General features: G+C 49.8%; 1 protein-coding gene across 4 annotated transcripts in view; it reads right to left on the reverse strand.

Annotated features, from left to right (window-relative positions):
- The window catches only part of FRMPD3 (FERM and PDZ domain containing 3), a 74,831-nt gene that overhangs the window by 40,646 nt on the left and 18,556 nt on the right, over positions 1-15,629 (reverse strand). Inside the window, exons 2-3 of one of the 4 annotated variants that reach the window (XM_082716950.1) lie at positions 13,889-13,950; positions 1,482-1,586 (exon numbers count right to left, since the gene is read on the reverse strand). The gene's annotated coding sequence lies outside the window, so the exon portion shown is untranslated. Of the gene's footprint in view, positions 1-1,481; positions 1,587-10,700; positions 10,743-13,847; positions 13,951-15,629 lie in introns of those variants that run through there. The other 3 variants (XM_082716948.1, XM_082716951.1, XM_082716949.1) reach the window with 3 other exon arrangements.

Here is a 15,629-nt window from a genome sequence, read left to right on the forward strand (position 1 = left end):
ACTGTGGCTAGCTGAGATGTAGGAGAGGGGAGTCATGTTGGGGGGAGGGGAGAGTGAGGAAGGGGGAGTAGAAGGGAAAGGCAGAGAGGGGAGGAGAGAAGGAGAGGAGAGATGGAAGGGAGGTTTTCACTGGGCGGCCTGGTCTTCAGTGATCACTCTGTAACACTGAAAGGGGATAGTCTGTCCTTTCCAGATTCAATTTGCATCTCCTCTGGCTTTTCGAGGGCTTAGGACACACATGTCCCCTTAGTGGCTTGGCCCTTGGAGTGTTCTTCATCATGATCCCAAACTCCAACTTCTCTTGACGGAGATGGAGCCCAAACACCAACTATGCGATGGCTTCCCCAGGGGGACCCTGGAGTCTCCTGGCTTCTCAGCCTTCCCTGAACGGGGATGGGAGAGGGCCTGGGCTGAGGCTGGGATGAGCGCCAGGGAAAAGGCCATGGAAGACACCTTTGTTCTCCAACCCTTCTTCTGAGTGGCTCTGTTTCAAAGAACTACACCAGTGCCTGGCACCCCACTGACTTCCCCGCTCAGGCTGGGTCTGCTGGCTTTTCTCAGTGGCAGCTGTTCCTCTGTACAGACAGGCCATGGGCCTCCCGGGAGCCTAGCCCGCAGACGCCTGCAAAAGCCCACAAACGGCTGTTAGCTCAGCTCTCCCTACCCCCCACCCCCACCCTGACCTGGCTATCGCGGACTTCTGCAGGCTCCTGGGGCACTCGGGCCATAATCCATGACTGCTTAACACACACCTCCTTGCTCTCCACCCATCTCTTCTCTGGGCTTATCTGGAGCAGACAGCTCAGCTCAGGGAAACCCCAACAGAACAATGAGAAAGACTGCAGGCTGGCCATGACCTCCCCGCACCCAGCCTGGCAGCTGCACAGCAATGGATTGTCAAGGATCACCTGCTTGTTGAAACCATACCACCCAGTGGGGGACACTGCATCGTCTCAACCCAAACCACTACCCCCCAGAACTCCCCAACATCACTGAGCAGTATCCAGGGGCAGGGAAGAAGTGTTTCTTTTGCATCCCTTGCTGTGCTGGGGACACAGCAGGTGCCTAATGAAAGCTCTGTGACAATGAGAGTCTGTATCATTTCCCCCAGGCTGCTAGCCGATGTCCTCTCCGGTCAAGCTGGGCCAGAGCAGGACCACTTTGATGCGAAGAGATCGATTTCACCAGCCGCTCTGGCTTGGGATCTTCAGAAAACTACTACCTCCTTCCTGCTTCTGTCAAATAGCCCAGGGATGTTTGTGGAGCGCTGGCTCTGAGCCTGAGCTAGACTAAGGGGGGCCCACATATTCCTAACTCACTGCTAGCCTGCAGCCCTGTGGTTCTCCCTGTCCAGCCCCATAAGGCCGCCTGCTCCGCCCGCTCCAAAGAGCAGCAGATGAGCGCCTGCTCCAGAGGGAGAGCTCCAGGGCCCGACTGATTCTAGCTGAGGGCCGAGGGCAGGGAGCTAAAGCTGCACTTACTGCGTCTGTTTCTCCAACGGCCACCTGCTCAGAAAATCGGACCTTCGCAGGATTCGATCTCAGCCTGGCCTTCTTTGCGGCGCTGATGAAAGCAGATTTGGGGGACTGGAAAAAGAACAGAAGGCTGGTGAGTGCTCCATCCCCGGAAAGAACCTGACCTTTGCCACGCTGGAGTTAAGATGTCTCAGTACACTTCGCCTTGCTGATCAATAAGTCGATAAGTATCGATTCCCTGCTAGGTGCAAGGCAACGTGCTAAGTGCTTCTTCCACGATTGGTGTGTTCTGAGAAAAGCTGGGCGTGCACTGAATTCGGGTAAATTGAATCCCGTTATTAACACTCTAGGCCTAGGGGAGTTGGCAAAAATTCTTTAGTAATAACATCCACTGAATGATTACATATTTGGTGTTCATAGTGTGAGATATACCTAAATGGTGGCTTTTATTACATCTGAATATGAGCACCTCAAAGGAGTTAAAGGAATGATCTTATTCATCTCACAGATATGCCCTGACCCCAGGAAGGAAATTATAGAAAACGAACCAAGGAAAATGAGGAATCTTGCTGAGGGGCTCCCTTCATGTCTTTGAGGGCATTTATTCATTTGTGTGGCAAATTTAGGGAGAACCTACTATTTGCAGGCACTGTTCGAGGTGACGAGGGATTCAGCAGGGAGCAACACCAAACTCCCAGGCCTCAAAAAGCATCATTCTCGCAGGATCAGAGAGACAATAAACAAATCAGTTCCTTTTGGGTAGCAGCAGACAAGGACTCTGAGGCCAAATCAAGCAGGGTGGAGGGCTACACAAGAGAACGCACTAGTGAGGAGGGGTGAGTGAGGAGGGCATTATTTTTGACTAGATGTTCAGGGGAGACCTCTCAGAGGAGGGGACATTTAAGCAGAGACCGGAAGCAAGTGAGGGAGTGAGAGCCTCCCAGACAGAAAGGATGATAAGGGCTCTGAGGTGGAAGGGGGATGGGGCGCATGAGGAACCGCAAGGAAGCCCAGTGTGGCCAGAGCAGAGCGATGGAGGGGGAGCTGGAGGAGTTGCGCTCCAAGAGGCAGGTGGGGGCTCGGTCACGTAGGGCCTTGTCAGCCATGGTCAGAACTTTCGATTTGACTCCACTGAAGCGTTTTAAGCAGATAGGGTCTGACTTGCATTTTAAAAGGATGCCTCTGGCTGCGGTGTGGAAAACAGCGTAGGAGGGTCGACACCAAAAGTAGGGAGACCAGTTTGGAGTCTCCTATAATAACACAGTTCAACTATGATGGTGGCCTGGGCTAAGGTAGTCATAAGGGAGGTGATGGAAATGGAGTGAATTCTGGACCTATTTTGAAGACAGAACCGAGCGATGTGTTGACGGATCGGATGTGGGAGGCGAGAAAAAGAGAGGAGTCAACTGGAAGAACGGAGTTGCCACTTACTAAGGTGAGCAGGACTAGGGGGTACATTGGGATTGGGGCTCCTTCAAACCACCTCCTCTACTGGCTTTGTCATGGAGCCCTGGAGTCCCACAATCAAGAATCCCTGAGAGTGAAGTTCCCGAAGGCCCCTGCCAACTGGGAAGGGGATTCATTACGCTATTTTCCACCATTAATGCTGCAGTTGAAATCCATTTACCAGATCAGCCACAGGAAGGGAGGGCCCTAAGATAAAGACACACCAGAAACAAATGTCCTCATCAGGACTTGGGCCCTGGTCCCAGTTGGGTCTCTTCTGGAGCCAGCAATCTCATTCCCCACAAAGGGTGGACTGTAGGAAGCCACCTGTTCCACCCAGGTGCACTCGAACCTCAGCCGGTGGGTCTCCTTCCTGGCTGCATGGCAGAAAGAGTGGGGCAGCTTTCCAAACCCCTGATGCCCAGGCGCCACCCCAGATCAATGACCTCAGATTCCTGGGGCTGGGGCCCAGGCATTGGCATTTTCTTTCTTTCTTTCTTTCTTTTTTTTTTTTTTTTTAAGTTTCCAATGACTTCCAAATGTGGCTAAAGTTGTGGAGAACCACTGAGCTAAAGGCACGGAAGACTTCTCATCCTGAGCCACAGAGGTGGTTTGTTGGCAGCAGACGGTATGGCACAACAAAATCCAGGCCTGGAGATCATTGCAGAAAGTGATTACAGTATTGATTGTTCGTGGGAGTCAAGAAATGCCTTTGGATGTTGTGCAGCTTGGTGCTTAAATCCTGGGCAGGGGCTGCAGGCTGCAGCAGGAGCACAAGGCAAGGGCAAGATAGAAAGATGTGGAACTCTGTTCAGGCAGTGCTGCTTGGCTCTGTCTCCATAGTAGTCTGAATGTCCACCTGAGGCACCACAGACACAAAGCAGGTGAAATCTTCACTTCTACCCATCACTCCCTCCTTTTTCTGTAACCATCTGTCATCGGATGCCTTCATGCACCGTGGGGAATGAGGCATCTCTAGAGGCCTCAGCGGGCTATGTAGTCCACCCTTTATTTTTACACGTGAAAACGGAGGCCTGGGAAGAGGGTAGGGTTTGCTCAAAGTATCAAAATAATTTGGTAGTGGAGCTGAAACTGGAATCCAGATTTCCAGCATCTTGGATTGGTGACTAGGCCCCATAGCCCACTGAAGCGGGGTGTCCATTCCCCATCTTTCCTCCACTGGTTCCGGTTTGATGCTGGTCCTATTGAATGGACCTTTGAACATATGAAGGACCACAACTGGTATCCTTCCAGGTCTTTACCTATGAGGAAGGGACAGCCTCCTTGGGATCCCTACCAAAAGTCTCAGATTGGATCCTGCCCAACACATACGACTATATACAGAAGATCCAGATATTTTTATAGGAGCAAAACCACGAAGGAGGAAGTGGAATTGCCTATATTTTCAGGGCTTGTAATAATTTCCGGTGTCTGTGGTAGAGCTATTTTCAGCTTGTTCGTGCCTCATTCCTCACTGACCCTTGTCCTGTCCGTGTCTAAGACTCCGTTCTATTCTCAGTCTTCAGACTTGATCACTGATGGTGACTCACTCATCGCCAGCTGGTCCTGACTACATGTCACCGACTCACGTCTAGCCTGGTGCCTCCACACAGGTGATGTCTGCCTTGCAGTGGGATAGGAGGGGCTCTCAAAGGTCGTCCTGTTCCAAAGCATTTTTGAAGCTCAGCTGCAGGGCCTGAAGTTCTTAATGTGAGGGTCACTCTCTTGAGTGAAAATACTAAGAATTGGGAAGGCCCCGATCAAAGCATGAATGTGGTCCCAAGGAGGAGTAATAAACATAATTCCTGGGCTGGATCCTGCCTGCCACCTGCTTTTATAAATAAAATTTTATTGGTATACAGTTGTGCTCTTTATTGGTATACTCAGGCTTCACCTGTGTTTGTTTTTGCAATATCATGCATCACCTACAAAGCTTATGATATTTACTAGACAGCCCTTTACGGGGAAATAAGTTTGCTAACCCCCGCACTAACTTTTTAGCATGCACTCCCCACTGTTTCTAAAACTTTCCTGATGGTAAGAATCACTGGGGAGCACTTGCCGAAGCACAGATTTCTAGGCCCACGCCGGACTTAAAAAAGTCAGAATCTCTAGGAGCATAAGGCACAGGAATTTATATTGTTGAAAATGTCCTAGCCCATCAGGCAGAGATTAATTGAGTACCTTCAAGCTGGGACATCTGAGCTCTTCACTGACCCCGTTTTTCCCCCTCAAGCAGTTGGGAATCTCATCTTGCAACAGGCCCCCTCGCTGGCGAAAATGAATTTTGGCTGGGAGCATGGGACCAGAATCAGGAAGCACCGTTGGGGGCCACTGTAAGCCCCTTGAAGCCAATATGAAGCCAGCAGCTCAGTGGAATAAGCAAGAGACGAGAGGGCCTGCCTCCCGCTCAGGGCTGAATTCAGCAGCTGGTGATTCTCTGACCATTTTTCTTTTTAATTTGGTGGCTCTATTAGGACAGATTTCAGGGTTGGGTTCAAAGTCGGGTATATGGCCCAAAATTTTAGTGCAAGATAGAGCCCCACTTGGATTGCGAGAGGATAAAGCTTGGGTTCCTGCAGCACGGACAGCCTCCTAGTCTCCTTTCCACTGGTTTATTGTCTGACACCTGAGCCTCCTTCTAAGCAATCCCCATAGTAACCATTGTGGGAGTCTGAGAGCCAACCTAGGGCCAACCTAGCCAACCTAGTTTCATGGGACTACTGATAAGGTACCCAGGGCCTTCTGATCTGCTCTTGGGGCCTGGAGGTGAACATGCTCTCTCTTTCGCTTCCAATGCCCCCTACAAGACACACATGACCCATATTCCTCATGTCTGGCCCCGACAAAGTTGTTCTGGGCACACTGCCCTGGGCACACTGGGCTGCTTCCCACTTCTGGTGCCCACCTCATGCTGCCTCTTCACCATCGTTGCCCTTCTGGGCCCCCAGTGTCCCCTTTGCTTAGCTAAAAGCCATCTCTAAAGCCCAGCTCAAATTCCGCCTTGGTCCTGAGTTCTTCCCCAATTCCTCCAGTCCCCTCCCCAGATTTTCTATAGTACTCTCCTCCCCCTTTTCTCCCTTAGAGAGAAAGAGACAGAGGGAGGGGCAGAGGGAGAGAATCTTAAGCAGGTTCCATGCCCATCACAGAGCCTGACATGGGGCACGATCCCACAACCCTGAGATTGTGATCTGAACCAAAACCAAGAGTTGGAAGCTTAACCAAGCGAACCACCCAGGCACCCCTATAGCACTCCTGGTTAACCCACACTGCCGGAGCTCATGTCCCCCACTAGGTTGTAAAAGAAGAGATAAGATTTTATATTACTCTATTTACCCCTAGCACCAAGCATAGAGTAGGCACAGACTTAAAGAGAGCGGTTGATTGCTAAGGTGCATAATGCATTAGTTCACCAATTTGGCAGATACGGCCTAAGTACCTACCATCTGCCAAGCACCATACCTTGAGAAGCTCTGTGGAAAACTAATACTTCTGGAGTAGTTCTCATTATTTCGGCCTTTTCTTCTGGGCAGGTGGTTCCAAACAGAGTGGATCCTGGATCTTTGGGTACAGGTAAGTCTTCAGTACTGGAAAACTATTTTCATTTGAAGGGCCTGTCTACTTTCTTCACGAGAGCCATTTTAAGTCCCAACAAAGTATTTTAAAAATATCAGTTGAGGACCTACCATGTGCCAAGGTCTAGGGATACCAAAATGCATATATATTGAGTCAATCACAGGGGATAGTCGGTCACTCGAAGATTAAGGAACTCCTTTAAATTCATATGGGCATAATAAGTGGCTATAGAGGCAGTATGCATAGACAGGCCCTGGGAACGGACCCCTGTGATCACGCCCACTAAAACACCCTCAATGGTCTGACATCATAAATGTCAGTCTATTACAAGAACAGTGTCATCTGAAAGAGATCGCATATTAGATCAGTAGCTCTTGATACGTATCTTGGCTGCATAAGAATCATTTTGGAAGCCTTTTTGAAAGACCAACTCCTGGGTCCCGTCCCCAAAGCTTCAAATTCAATTGCTCAGGGCTAAAGCCCAAGTATCAATAGTTTTAAGAATTTCTCAGGTGGTTCTAATGTATAGCCAGGGTCAAGAACCACTGTACTAGACCCTCCTCAGCCACGGAATGTGAAGCCAGAAGGAACCTCAGAGGTATGAGGATTCCTGGGCCACAGGCTGGACCTACCAGGAGACTGTCTTCTGGAAGAAACAGTAATCACAATGAACACAGGCTTCAGGGCAGGGAGGTGCAGATAAGCTCTTATTATCTTGAGAGAAGATTCTCTGTCTCAGTCCATTTCTGTGACTCATGGTAGTTATGTTTTACAAAGTCACCTCAAACACCGAACCGATGAACACTGAACAGTTGCTCCTGGGGGAAATGCGTGTGTGTGTGCGTGTATGTGTGAGTGCGGCATGCGTACACACAGGCGTGCATGTGTGTGTGTGCATGAGTGCGAGTGTATGTGTATGTCTCACAGATGATAATTTTGAATTCTAAAAACAACTCATCCTGGTAGATTCTATTTTCTTTCACTGGGAGAAAATGAAGTTCTGAAGTGTTAAGTGACTTGCTTGAGGCTGTCCCACTAACGGGTGCCAGAGTTGGGATTCAAAGCCCATCCAACTGCTCCTGAGCCTGTGCCCTGCACTACATGGCACTGTTCCCTGCCATCTCTATCTTCCGGACACCTCCCGTGTGACGGCTGAAACAAGATGGCAGGGCGCTGCCCTGTTTGACCTCAGCCGGAATTGTGTGCATTGGGAGACTCTAATTTTTCATGCTCTGCCTATGTCCGCAAGTGAGCAGAAAAGCACCATGGGTCTTGGTTTGGTGGTTACGAATAAATTTTAGGGAGTAGGTGAACTTGCACATGCAGAATCCTGAATAGTGAGGATCGACTACACATGTATGCAAGGCTGACATTTACTGGGGAGGTGCTGGCATGGCCATTCCCATTGTGAGGGTTTCTTTCACACTGATTGGTAAGTAGCCACTGCCCTGAGCTTCCTGGGTGCCCCCTGACCTCTGTCCTGGGATCTCTTTACCAATGGTCAACTGAAGGGTTAACACCTGGCCCAGTTAGGAGGCCTCCAAGACTCTGCTCCAGTGCCCATGGCTGGCTTACATTCTGATTGAAAGTCTCTGACTGTAGGGTTAATTGTTTTGACTATGGCCCCTGTGTGTTTGTGCTCACTGCTATGCTCCAACATAAGGCCAAGTACCAGACTATAAGCTCTGTGAGGGTAGGAGTCATGTCTGTCCCATGGACTGCCATGTTCCCAGCTCAGAAGAGCACCTTGAATGGTAGGTATTCAGCAGATGTTTGCTGAACGGACCCACAAATGAGAAACTTTTATTGAGGTTGGTCAGGCTGAGGTATCTGGAAGAGTCTCAAGCCAGGTCTTCAAGGAAACAGACCCGTGTTAGAAGAAGTGTGGAGCAGTACAAGGAGAGAAGCCTGCAGGGTATAAGAACTAAGACCTGGACTGGGGGAGAAGGAAAGCAGCCTGGCCATAGCAAAGAGGTCCTGGAATAGGACAGTGAGGGCATCAGAACTGGAGGGCAGAGGGGTGTTGGGGGCACTGGGATGGGAGGTGGGGGGCAGTGTTAGGCTTTTTATTCTGCACCTATGTTTGGACACTCGAGTTTGGGTTGCCATGATGGCTGGGAGCTGGGTCTCCTTTTTCCTTCGACACATACTCATCAAATGCTTACTCTGTTGCAGCAAACGATACACAGCCCTGTCCTCGTGGAGCTGCTATTCTAATAAGGTTTGGGTGAGTCACTAAACAGCCTGTGGTCCATCTGCACCATGGGACACTACTCAGCAATTAACAAGGGACAGAATGCTGATATTGGCCAAAACTTGGATGACTCTCAAGGGTGCTGTGCTGAGTGAAAAAAAGCCAATCCCAAGGGATTATGTGCTGTATTGTTTGGTGTATATAATATTTTGGAAATGATGACATTACAGAAATGAGGAACATACTAGTGGTTGATGGGGACTGAAGTGGGGGAGGGGGTGTGGCTTAAAATGGGCAAGGTGAGGGGTCTTGTAGTGGTAGGACTGTCCAGTGACTTGACTATGCTGGTGGCCCTGTGGTGGACCCACACCACATGTGACGGACTGACACTGAACCCTCTACACACATTGCATCAGTGTCAATGTCCTGGTTTCGAGATGGAAGTTTAGTTCTGGGAGCTGTAACCCTTGGGAGAAACAGTGTAAAGTGTACACACGGCTGTGTATACTAGCTTTGCATAGCTTTGCAACTTCCTGTGAGTCTATAATGATCTCCCAGTGAAAAGCCTACAGATAAAATATTTCTTTGAGGAAAGAAATGACACAGTATCAGGAGATGGGGACAGGTCGATGCTGACTTAAAAAAGGTAGTCAAGGAAGGCTTCTAAGAGATGACATTTGAGGAGAACTGAGTAACAGAGTAACCCACAAGGAGAGGTAAAACACAACAACCATGTTTTCTTTTCTTTTCTTTCCTTTTTTTTGGGGGGGAGGGGGAGAACTGGTAGCCATTTCTTGACAGGAGCCTGGGGAGTGAAGAATGACACTCCACTGTCCACTAGGCAACTTGCTGTGCAGAAAGGCAGGGAGGGAGGAAGGGGTCTATTCGTTACACCCGCTAAGGTGGAACTTGCCTGCCCAGAGCTACAGGAGGATTGCTACTGAGAAAAGCCTGTTTGCCAGAGAGCAAGTATGAGAGGGAGAGGGAGAGGGAGAATGGGAGGGGAGGGAGAGAGAATGTGCCTGTATAAATGTGTGTGTGTGTGTGTGTGTGTGTCACACAGAGGATGGCTTGGGGCCATGGGGAAAGGCAGTTAGTGCCAGAGCTTGATTTGAACCCATCCCTGACTGACGAGCCCTGCACCTGCACACTGTCCCTGGCTTTGTACGGAAAGGCCAACTCTCTGGAAAATCTTTCCCTCTGTCTCTGCCTGGGAAATCCTGCCCCATCTCTGGAGGTCTGGCTCAGGTGCAGCCTCCTCTGTGAAGGCTCTCCTGATTTCATGCCTCCTAACCCCAAAAGGTGGGACCTCTCCTGTGGCCATGGGGGTGGGACATTAGTGTTGGAGGGCAGGGCAGTCTCGGGGACACTGAGAAGGGACAACTAGGCTGGCGGTGGAAGGAGGGCTCTGAGTTTTGCACATTAAATTTCTGCACCTGGGTCTGTGCATTTGAGATTACTATTTAACAACCAGTTAGTGACTACACCAGGATAAAGATGAACCCGTCTGTCCAACTGTACTTTCCCACCAACATCATATTAAATTCCCCCCATTTGGTGCTAGGCCTCATATATTGCAAGGCATCTAGGAAATATTGCTATGAATGAATGAATGAGACTAGCTAGCACCCACCATCTGCAAGGACTTTATGGGAGTTGGACCCTGGGCAGGTACATTTTGAGGGGGCATAGGAAAAAAAAAAAAAGTAGAAAATCTGTCTGGGACCCAGGGCAGTGAGCGTGTGGCCTCTGTGGGGGTAAAGCGTAAAGCAAAATGCACAGGGCAGAACACAGCACTGGAGAGCCTTTCAAAATCCCCAAGCCTTGAGGGTAGAAAGCAGAGTCAGATGTTCAGAAGGTATGCCTTGCCTTCACTCCTCACGCCTTGGCTCACAACATGTGGATTCTAGTCTTGCTGTCCACCCGCCCTCCCGTCACGGTCACTTTCCAATATGGGATTCTGTCACCTCTGTAGGGAGGAGGGGTGGCTGGCGCAGCAGCTCACTCACCTGATGAGTTTGCTGAACTGTAAGAACAATGAATTCCTTAGCGCTCCTACAGAGAGAAGAAGGAACAAGACAGTCGTGTATCACGCATTTAGGTATTCATCTCGCACGAGAAGCAACACCAGAATTCTCCCCTGGGCTGCATTCAGGGATACGGATTAGGCCAGTGGGCACTCTGAATATCTGTCCGGCTGCCTCGCCTCCCATTTTTTGTGGCAGTCAACGGAAACCATCCGTAGAGGTTCATGTGGGCATCTGAAGAAGGCATTACCATAATCTCTGGGGCTGTCATTTTTCAGGTCTTCCCATTCTAGTTCCCTCTCACGTTTGCTCTGTAGAACTCCCCAGGCCTTAGGAGCATTTTTTTTTTTTTCTGTAGAATAGAAAATTCTTGAGGAAAACTGAAGGCCTGAATTATAGAACTGAATTGGCAATTTGATATTTAAGCAAGAGGAGGAATTCAAAGGAAAAACCCAAAGGAGGTCATTTGGTTATCATGACTCATACTCACCAGATTTGTTTTAATTGAAGGACCAAAAAACGAGAGCCAGGGAGCAACAGATGGAACCAAGGCTCTCCAGACAGCAAATATTCAAAGGGATGAGGAATCTGAAACTCCTCCGACAAGACTTATGCCAATGATCACACAGGCCATGAGGTATGAAAATTCTCCCCCGGGAATACACAATCCTTTAAAATAACTAAGAGAAATGGAAAGAGTTTGCCTGGAAAGAGCTTCCCCTCTCCTCACTGGACTTTTTCATGTGTTTCTGGGAACAAGGGTATTCAAGAAGCAGAGTCAAGATCACTTGCTTCTAGATATTCAAGGAACACCAAGGCCTCCTGCTCAAGGACTTGGAACATTTTCCACATTCAGTGAGGCCAAGTCCAGGGATGGGGAGCTCTTGGGAGAAGGAAGGAGCTGTGTTCCTGGGAAGCCCCACAGGAAAATCTGTCTCTTGAACAGGGCAGGGCACAGCGTAAGTCAGATTATGTGATCTGTCTGCCCCAGCCCCTACCATATTTCCCCATTTCACATAGAACAAAGCCAAAGTCCTTATAGTGGCTACAGGTCTTCCCCTCTTTACTCCACTTCACATCCTGGCTTCTCCCCTGCTCCCCAAACATGCCACACTACTGCCTCAGGGCCTTTGCACGGACACTTCCCTAACACCCTCCCTCCTTTCAGTCTTGCTTTCGTTGTCACCTTCTCAATGAGGCTAACTCTGGCCAGGCTATTTAAAGTTGCATTGGTACCCCTGTGCCCAGCACTCCAGGACCCCGTTTATCCCGGTCCACGTTCTATCCTTTGATAGCCTCCATCCACTTCCGGTTTGCTGTACAATTTCACATTTATCATGTTTATCGTTAAGGCGTGTTTCTTTCCAAGAGAATGTACACTCCAATGGTGTTTCTCTCTTATTCACTGCTGTTTATTCAGTGCCTAGAACAGTGCCTGGTGCACAGTAGATACTTGATAACAAATAGATTCATTGAATGAATGAAATAATAAAAATTGGCTAGCCCCTGAGGTTATCAAATGAGTGAGCTCTGTCTTGATCCTGAAGGAGCTCCAGAGTCCCTCACGAAACTGGGCTACCTGTTCTAGGGTGCAAAGATATTCACTAGAAGCAGAGCAAAGACTTCTGGATGATCAGGCTGGAAGAACCCCAACATGTCCTCAATGGGGTTGAAAGGACTTACCCCATTTTGGTGTGGTGGTGGAGGGTAAAGGGTGGAGTTGGGTGCGGGGAGAAGCAATGGCCTACTGAACTTGGAGGAGAGACAAACCAAACATCATTAGGGACCAGACACGTTTCAAGATGTAAGCTGGATAGGGGCGCATGTCAAGGAAGACCTGCCCTGGACTTCGGGAGGGAGCATTCCAAATGCTTCCAGAGAAAGTGAGAAGGAGCTGTTCTATCCACAGTGTGCTAAATCTGCCTTTGAAGGGGAGGGAGTGTCTCTGGGGACAGGTGGAATTTGGGAGAAAAAGAAAGACAAATGAGATAAAGAACATTCTAAAACAAGAGGGCCTGAAGGAGATGGAGGCAGAGATAGGCCAGACCACACAAGGCAGACAGAGAGAGAGACAGAGAGAGAGAGAGAAGCACATAATTCCATTTGGGGGGACACAGCCAAGGTCACCAAAGCTGAAGGCAACCCACGGAATTTAGAGCCTTTACCTCTATCTCTTATTCCTTATCAACACATCTATGATCTATGCATGGAGGGGTGTGTGTGTGTGTGTGATGTGTAGGGGTGAGGAGGGGAAAAGTCACCCGCCTCTGACACTCCTTTCTCTCTCTCACTTGCCCCCATCTGGAGAGGGCGCTAAGAAGTCCCACACATTGAGCAGAATCCACAATGGCAGCTTCCCTTCCTCAACCCATTAGCCAAGGATTCAAATTTTCTTCTCCTCAGGTTTGTTGTTGTTGTTTGTTTGTTTTTGGTTCTGGGGAATATGGATAGATGAGAAAAAAATAACTAGCTCACACGTCACTTATCTCAGAGTGTTCTTTCTCCCTTTTTAATTTTTTTTCCAGAGTGTTCTTTTATTTTATTTTATTTTATTTTATTTTAATTTTTTTTAAGATTTTATTTATTTAATTGACAGAGAGAGATCACAAGTAGGCAGAGAGGCAGGCAGAGAGAGAGAGGAGGAAGCAGACTCCCTGCTGAGCAGAGAGCCCGATGTGGGACTCGATCCCAGGATCCTGAGATCATGACCTGAGCCGAAGGCAGCGGCTTAACCCACTGAGCCACCCAGGCGCCCTCCAGAGTGTTCTTTTAATGGCTTGTTTGGTTCTCACCACTCACTGGGTATGTCCCTCTGCACTGAAAGTCAAAAACCAAGGGGTTTCAGTGAGGGACACAGTAAAGGGGAGGAAGGTGAGGTGAGCTCCTGCATAAGGCTGTTCTCTGTCCACATCACTGGAGAAAGCTAAGCCAGAGAGCACGAGGGACCCTGGGGCCCTGGCAGGGCTGGCCTCTGGAGCCCTGGGTAGCCAAGATCCCTGGCTAGGGCTGCTCTGCCTCAAGGGCTTCCCTCTTAGGGCCAGGGAGGACGGAGAGAGCCCCATGTCACTGGTGGGCCGGGTGAGGGGGTCCGTGCTCAGCTCCTGCCAAGGCCCAAGAGGCCCCTGTTACCTGATGAGTTCTATGAACCTTTCCCTGGGGGCTTCACTCACGTCCTCCTCATTAATAGCCAAAATCTGGTCACCAGCCAGGAGCTTGTCCTCAGAGGGGCCTCCTGCAGAGGAGAGGAGAGAGGTGTGAGGGCTTGGGACCACTGCTAGGAGAGCAGAGGCCTGGGCGGGAGCCATCAGCGCCTGAGGGAGCTGAAGCGGGTACCCGAGCCTGCGGGAAAGAGTGTAGGCCTCACGGCCTGGTGGTAGCGGTGTTCGTGCCACAGCTGCCTGTGGCAGACAGAAGGCAGAAGACGGAAGAAAGAGCATAGCTTGGACCTCCTGTGGCTGCCAGTGGTGTGGGAGCAAAAGTTCCCAAGCCTAGGCCTGGCCCCCAGAGCAGGTGAATACGTGCTTTCCTGGTTGGGTTCTAAAGAGGGACATGGGTTTCCCTTTCACCAGGTAGGATCTGCTCAGGCCCAAGGAATGACTTGCAGACCACTGAAGGAGGTAGAAGGGAAGGCAGGAGCAACAACGAATCTTCTTACCTGAACAACATCGCTACTTGCTGGTCGGGAATGATTTAGGCAGTCACTTGCCTAAAGACAGGGGGATAGACTAAAAGACCCAGAGGGTTTATCTTCTCTCATCTCTGAGAGACACCACTCTTCAGTGAGGGGAACAAGCACAGACCCCAAATTACAGGTAGCTGGAAATTGGCTTTCTGCACTTCCCATCTCTACTTGCTGAGGTTAAGAAAGCAGACCTGTCTGAGGGCCATACCTTCTTGGTTGGGGTAAAGGATGAATCTGAATCTGGTGTTTAGCCAAGGCCTTGGAGAAAAGCTGTTCAGAGATTCAGGGAGAATGATAAGTCAGGCCCAGCCTAACTCAAGCCCCCAAAGAAATATGCACTGACAGGGCCCACTCTTGAACCAGCCTTGGCTCTTGTGTGTGCCTGCTTCCAAGGGCTAGATCCCAACTGTTCCCTCTCTCTATAAAGAAGTGCGCTGTGCAAATGCCAGAAGCAAGAACATACAAAACAATCTGTCACCTGAGCATGACCCGGTGGCTCCTGGAGCATGGGGCCTGTGAGCTGAGGCAGCCGACGCAGCTCAGCCAGGGAGACTTACCACTCCACCTGCACTGGACCTGGCCACCGCTCCTGCCCCTGGGCCAAGTCTCCTGATAGCGCAGGGACTTCGGGAGCAGGGAACAGGGCGGGGTGGAGGGTTGTGGTCAGCAGAAGCCCTGCTCTTGTCAGTTAGCCAGACTCGAACTTGAATTCCAAATCTGGGACTCACTGGTTGTGTGAACTTAGACAAGACCTTTCATCTCTGTCTCTCTCCTCATTTGGAAAATGGGAAGATAACAGTACCTCTACCTTATAAGAACGCGGGGTGGATACATGAAATGATGAGCGCTTAGCACTTTAGGTGGTTGATTGATGTCAGTACGAACTTGCTAGATGGTAGTTACAATCCTCCAACGGGGGCAATTCCTTCAACTCATTGCATTTCTTCTGTTTCCTCCTGCCAACATGCCAATCTTTTTTGTAGCGCAGCCACTGTACCCCTTCCCCACTCCCTCCCTTCCTTCCTTTTGATGGAAGCCAACCTCATGAAACTCAACTCTTGACGGCAGTGGTAGGTGTCAGTCTATTGCCACTTTCCCGGAGGCTGGCCCCACCATGACTGGTCCTCTATGGGATGCTGCTTGTCTTTCATTTTACCATCTTAAATAGAGAACCAAAAAATCCTCTGCACTTGAGGGCCACCGGGGCCAGAAGCAGCAATCTGGAGCAA

This window comes from Mustela nivalis (assembly GCF_964662115.1).
Source record: "Mustela nivalis genome assembly, chromosome: X".
In the NCBI taxonomy this organism is placed as follows: Eukaryota; Metazoa; Chordata; class Mammalia; order Carnivora; family Mustelidae; genus Mustela; species Mustela nivalis.